Raw genomic sequence first — 6336 nt, 5'->3', positions numbered from 1 at the left:
GAAAAACCTTGGCTATAACTTCTGATGCTGAGGTGAGCTTACCAGGAAAAAGAAAAGCATTTCAGGTCCTGAGAGGGAATTTTCTCCTTGTTTCTGAGCCAGGTCCTAGCATCAGTGATAGGATTGAATTCTCTGGAGCCTGCTCCTTTGTGGTTTGCCGGGGTGTGCCCACGTGAGAAGTGCAACTTGAAGCATCAGAGTGATGAGAGATACAGACTTCAAGGGAAGAGGAGAAAGCTAAATAGTGCTCTTTGTTTTCAAAGTGCACGGTACCAAGAGAAGCCCTTCTATAAGCACCACGCTATGCCTCCTAGGGCACTTTGGGGCTTTTGGCCAAAGGCTGTGCATATAGGCTCACAAGTGGACAGTGCTAATGCTGCAGAGAGCCACACCCTGAGAGTTCCTCAAGTCCTCCTCATGATGGACTCTGAGAGCCATTATGTCCTCATGAAGAATCTAGTTCAAGCAGTGGGAATGAGAGCGACGTATTGTATCACACCATAAAAACCCAATTCAAATGGACTCCCAGTGGCCGTGGACCTGATAAATTTGATGAGCATCATTAGTTCTTTGTTTTTCTTTTTCTTTTGCTCCTTGCCCTTCCCAGTTATGGCTCAGAAATAACCTGAGGGTTTATCCCATGCTTTTTCAGACCCAGGCCAGCTGGCCTTGGTGAGTTCCCGATAGAACATTCCCATTGTCTCAGTGTGTGGGTGCACCCCTCGCGGTCCTGAGTTCCTTGCTCGTGCTCCCTCTCCTTCTGCTCCTGATTTGGACCTTGAGATTTCTGTCCAGTGCTCCAATGTAGGTCTCTGTCTCCTTTCATCTCCTGATGAAGGTTAATATTCAGGAGGATGCCTATGTGTTTGTCTTTGGATTCACCTTCTTATTTAGCTTCCGGACTAGCTGAACATAGCGGACAATGAGGAATACTGAGAACTCAAGAACAATGGCAGTGGGTTTTGGATCCTACTGCACGTACTGGCTATGGGGGAGCCTAGGCAGTTTGGATGCTCACCTTACTAGACCTGGATAGAGGTGGGCGGTCCTTGGGCTTCCCACAGGTCAGGGAACCCTGATTGCTCTTCGAGCTGATGAGGGAGGGGGACTTGATCGGGGGAGGGGGAGGGAAATGGGAGGCAGTGGCGGGGAGGAGGCAGAAATCCTTAATAAATAAATAAATTTTTTTAAAAAAGAAAGAAATAACCTGAGGGAAATAAAGCAAAAATAAAAGCAAAGGCGCATGCTCCAACAGATGGATTGAAAGAACAAGGCAAGACTGGCACCCAGAAAAGAGCATGCTAATTCAACACAGGAGTTGTAAGCTCCCAAAGTTTGCATAATGAGGACACTTCAGGCAGAGTTCTCAGCAGATGTGACAAGATTCAGCCACACGATTTTCATTAACGGCCTTGGGAATCCTGCAGTGGAAACCTCAGCCCTGCACTGAGAATTCTGTCTATTGTTTTCCATCCCCAAAGTCATAAACGGATGTTATGTCCATGTCATGTTGCTTAAATCCCAGTACACCTTTATTCTCTCTAATCCTCTGCTCGACATGTGCAGATAGATCCAGTTTCCAGATCTTGCTCTCAAGCAGACACACAGCCATGAAAGGTGCACAGAGGTGCACACAGAAACTCAAAGGTCTGGCTTTGCTGGAAGGGTATCACATTTGTGTTCAGAGTCCAGACAGCCCTCCACGGTTTCCTTACATGGGCATAGCTGCTTGGAATTGCCTTCTTAATAAGCTGTCCTTGAAATGGGCAGAAGGAAAGAATGAACTCTTCACCAAACTCATTCAATATAATGGCACTGTCACAAACAATTGAATACGCCATTGTGAAACAAACAGAATTGCTAGGAGCTGTCTTGTTCTTGACTTGAGATTTGCAAGCAAAGATGGAAACACCTACACACTTTCCAGGTCATAGTGTAGCTAAGTGTTTGAGCGTTCCCTGGCAGGTTTCTGTGGCTTTTTCAGCAAATAGGAAAAGCTATGTATTCTGGAAGTCTCCTCTAAGACTAGCAGTGAAGACATACCCGTTTTGATGAAGACAAATGCTCGACCCCTCAATAGACATTTGTTCACTCTTCTGAGCGTTTCCATTGGATTCGAATGACTAGAGATGATGGACGTAGTGAACCGCGTGTAGATCTGCCCTACTTCTTGTAAAGGTGTGGAGTCATGGTGAGTGGTAAATGCAGTATTCCCTGTCTCCCCTGCATAGAAGACCCAAACTAGAACTTAAAATGCCAATATATATATATATATATATTTCCTAGATGAGTACTAGATGAAGTTGTACAGGATCAGGGAGAAAGTTAATACAACCAGTCTCTTGGTTCATCCCTCCCCTCTTCAAAAAAAAATCTTATTTCCAATAACCTGCGTACAAGATTTTGTTTTCCCCTGAGGCTAAGTCTACTGTGTAGTCCAGTCTTAGCTTGAAATCATGTGTCTCCTATCTCAGACTCTAGCGTGTTATAAATACAGGTATATACTTTATTCCAACAATAAGAAAAAAATGAATGTTTAAATATGAACTCTTAATGGATGGATAAATTTCTCAAGTGTGTATGTGAAGTCCCTTTCCTGTAGAACACTTTTATTTATCTACTTGTCATTAGGTTTCTGGATTTTGTTTTATCCCACTTGGCTTTTCTTTTTCTCTCAGACTTTATATTTTTAATAAAAATATTTTAGTCTCTACAAAAAGAAATAATACAGATGAATTCTCATATAATCTGCTTCCTTTTGTCAGAAAGCAGCTTGAATAATTATAAAAGGAAGTTATTTCTGTCACTCTGAAACATGAGGTCATTTCCTATGCCCTCTGTGATGTGACTTCCACAGAACCTAACTTTCCCTGGGCTTAGAGAAAGCTGTATTCACACTGGAAAGACAAATGCTTTGGAGACTAAGGGACCTGAGCTCAAGTCTCTCATTGTTAAGATAATGTGATCTCGACTGAGCTGTGTAGTTGCTGAAGCACGGTAATGACATAAGAGATGCCTTAAGGCTCAGAGATCTACTACAGGTGTGTGCAGGCAAGTGCTGCTCTTAGCCTTGGCTAGGCAAGCTTCTTTTTCCACTGACTGTCCACAAACACTCATGGCTGCTCCAAGGGCTGAGTATACGTGACTTCTAAGTGGCCAGCCCTAAATGGGGCTTCTGTATTATTACTCTGGGAACATGTGGCCAAGGACACAGGAGGGCTCTAACACCTGGAATTCTGTGCTGGGAAGTCCCTATCACGACTTTACACCAGCTTCAGTCACCTGTACTGGGCCTGCTCAAGACTTGGCCTGTTGTCAGTCAGTCATGGATGGTGGAGGGGGTTCATGGAGCCCGGATCCTCAACAGGGAGCTAACTACTGGCAGTTGATGGATGCTGAGGAATGAGCTAGGAAAGTCCTCTACCACTGAGCTACCTCATCCCAAGCATGTCCTTTTTAAAAATAAGAATAATTGACTAGAGATTAACTACACCATAATAGGTTATGAAAAATTCAAAAACTATAAAGTGTATTATCTCCTTAGTAAACAAACTGGGTTTGAAGGCAGTATGAAGAAATCCTAGCTGATAGCCAGGAAGCAGTTGTGCAAATCAGAGTTGACTTAAGAGACCATTCATCATCACACTGCAAAGAAAACCAGAAAGGTGAGAGACCTCACCCCTGTGTTCAGACGATCCTATTGGAATTCTGCAGCTCCGAACTCAGCGCAGCCACTCGCTGGTCTAAGGAGCATTACAGTGCTGGTTTTGTTCTTCTCTTCTTCCCTCTGGCTTCTGCCAGTGGTCTTTTTCAGGGATTGCTCCGACACTTTACCCTGCTAGAATTTCTTTCATCACTTTTCAGACTGTGGATTGGCTATCAGTAAAATCAGCCCATATCAGGTTGACAAGCAAACAGCTTTCCCATTGGCTCTTGGGTGCTTGCTGGCCCACCTTATCTTTAAAAGCCTTTTGAACTTCGTGTAGACATACAATCCCGAGGCAGGAGGGAAAGGTTTTGGATTAAACAATCCAGCACAGTTTGTAAACATTTGCCTTCTGCAGTCCTCCGTATTAGGCATGGAGTACAGATTGGACCTTTCGCCTATAAAAGAGACACTCAATACTCCTGAGATTTGGAGAACTCCCAAAGTTCATCAGTTTCTCAGGTGTACATTTTTACGTTTTTTTTTTAAGTTCCTTTTTTTTTTTTAAAGGACATTTGGGTTTTAGCCCCAGTTGTTTCTGAACTGTTTTGCTACTGTCAGATAATTCTCAATCTTCTTAACCCCTTATAAGAGACATTTTACAATGAAAACCTTTTCCTGACCAGGGAAGAGAAAGTAGCACAATGGCTAGTGTCTGAGTATTAAGTATGTCATCAAAACGTGTGAAAATATGTTTTAGCTGGTTTTTATTTTGGTGTTTGTGTGTGTGTATGTGTGTGTTCTGTTAGAAACAGAACAATCATCAGCCTGTGTGTGCACAGACAGAGGACCATGTAAGGAGCCGTTTCCTCCTAAAATTATTACAGGAACCATCACCCTGGGGAGTCTGCAGAGAACCCCACTTTCCAATTGTATTGAGAATTGTTCTATTGACAGAGCCTACCCCACACCCAATTAGCTGTTAATAGAGAGCTATCTGTTAGTGGAACCCGCCCCACATTCCAAACTATCTAGAGAACTAGGTGTGTCAACTCGTGACTTCCTGGCCTACGTGACCTGACCGAACATAGCCTCCTGGCCTACGTGACCGGCAAGAGTCCAGGCCCCTGTGCCTCCCCCAATTCCTTATCCTATATAAGCTGTAACCCTGTCTCTAATAAAAGGAGGCTCTGACAAACCTAGCATGGCCTCCTTCATCTCTCTTGCCCATTATCTTCCAGATAGTGCCTCTCCAGGACTCTGGAATAACTAATCAGCCAGGCGGGTTACACCTCTAGGCTGAGTAACCCGCTGAGGCGGTCTACAGGACCACTAGATTGGAAGGTCCAGAGAAGAAATTGAACATGGCATGGAGCTCATGCTGCCCATAATAGTTGTGTCCAGCAAATATTCCTAGAACTGTGTTCTGTAGGGACAATATGACTTCTTGGGACTTTGAGTCTATCCCGGGATGTGGCCTGGCAGCTCAGAAAAGATATCTGCCCCACAATGAATCAGACCTTGACCTGAACCTCATTAGCCAAAAAGTTTTGAGCCTTTGAGTTCACCATCCTTGGATACATGGAAGTGTGATGTGATTGGCAGCAATTTGGTCTTTAAGACCACAGTGGCACATTGGAGTGAATCCTGTCCTTGGCAGCAGTGCTGATGAGTCACTTCTGGCTGCAATCATTTCTCTGACGTGTAGGATGTTTGATGCAATCTGAAACATGTACTTTTATACGCTCTGCCTATCTAAATTGATAGTAATGAAAAGATACAATTAAAGTGGATGTTTTTCTTCTCTTATATTCCAAAGTATTGAGGGTCCGGGGAGAATCTGATTAGCGTGCTGGAACATAGCACGCTATGGCTTCTCTGGGCCTAGACTTGTCTCAGATTTTCCCGCTTGCAGCTTTCTGGAGAACTGTAGCTTTACACTGAGACTTTCTTGTGAAACAGTAGGGTTTGGGCTGTGTTCCAGCATATGTAAGTATTTATTATTAGATCCTGTAATCATAATCACTGTAAACATTAATGCATTTTAACAATCTGGCAGCCGGTACCTTAAATCCCTAGGAATCTTAGTTAAATCCCAAAGAAAACTTTTAACAGTTGTTTGGGGGCATTAGGGACAGCATTTACAAGAAGGGAAAGACCAGTTTTCCAATTTCCAAACAGTTCTGATTGATGGCTCAGGATTGAACTAGCATTTTGGATCACTAGCCTTTGGACCATTGCATCATATGAACACTCAAAGAAGATGTAATTGGGACACGTATAATCCAAATACCCTCTGGCAACAGTTTTTGATGAATGGCCATAACCTAGATAAGAGGCAAGCAATTGCACCAGCCACAGCCTGTTTGAGTTTGGTTCAGGGTTGCCAAACACAAAGGCCATTTGGGTTTCAAGAATTCATAGCACTGGGCCTTATGTACTTTGGTCTTAGAGATCCTGGCATTTGGTCCAACAAACTTCTTATTGACAGGAAGAAAGAAGAAGAGAGATTTAGAGAGAGATTTCAAAAGAGGGATAGGAAATAAATAAATAAATAAAGAAAGAAAGAAAGAAAGAAAGAAAGAAAGAAAGAAAGGAAGAAAGAAAGAAGAGAAAGAGGAGGAGAGGAAAGAAGAGGATGGTAAGGGAGGGGAGGGGAGGGGAGGGGAGGGGAAAACGAGGGAAGGAGG

The sequence above is a fragment of the Microtus ochrogaster genome, unplaced genomic scaffold, assembly GCF_000317375.1.
Source record: "Microtus ochrogaster isolate Prairie Vole_2 unplaced genomic scaffold, MicOch1.0 UNK2, whole genome shotgun sequence".
In the NCBI taxonomy this organism is placed as follows: domain Eukaryota; kingdom Metazoa; phylum Chordata; class Mammalia; order Rodentia; family Cricetidae; genus Microtus; species Microtus ochrogaster.
The sequence above is the reverse complement of the archived record's forward strand: the minus strand, read 5'-3'. Positions refer to the sequence as shown.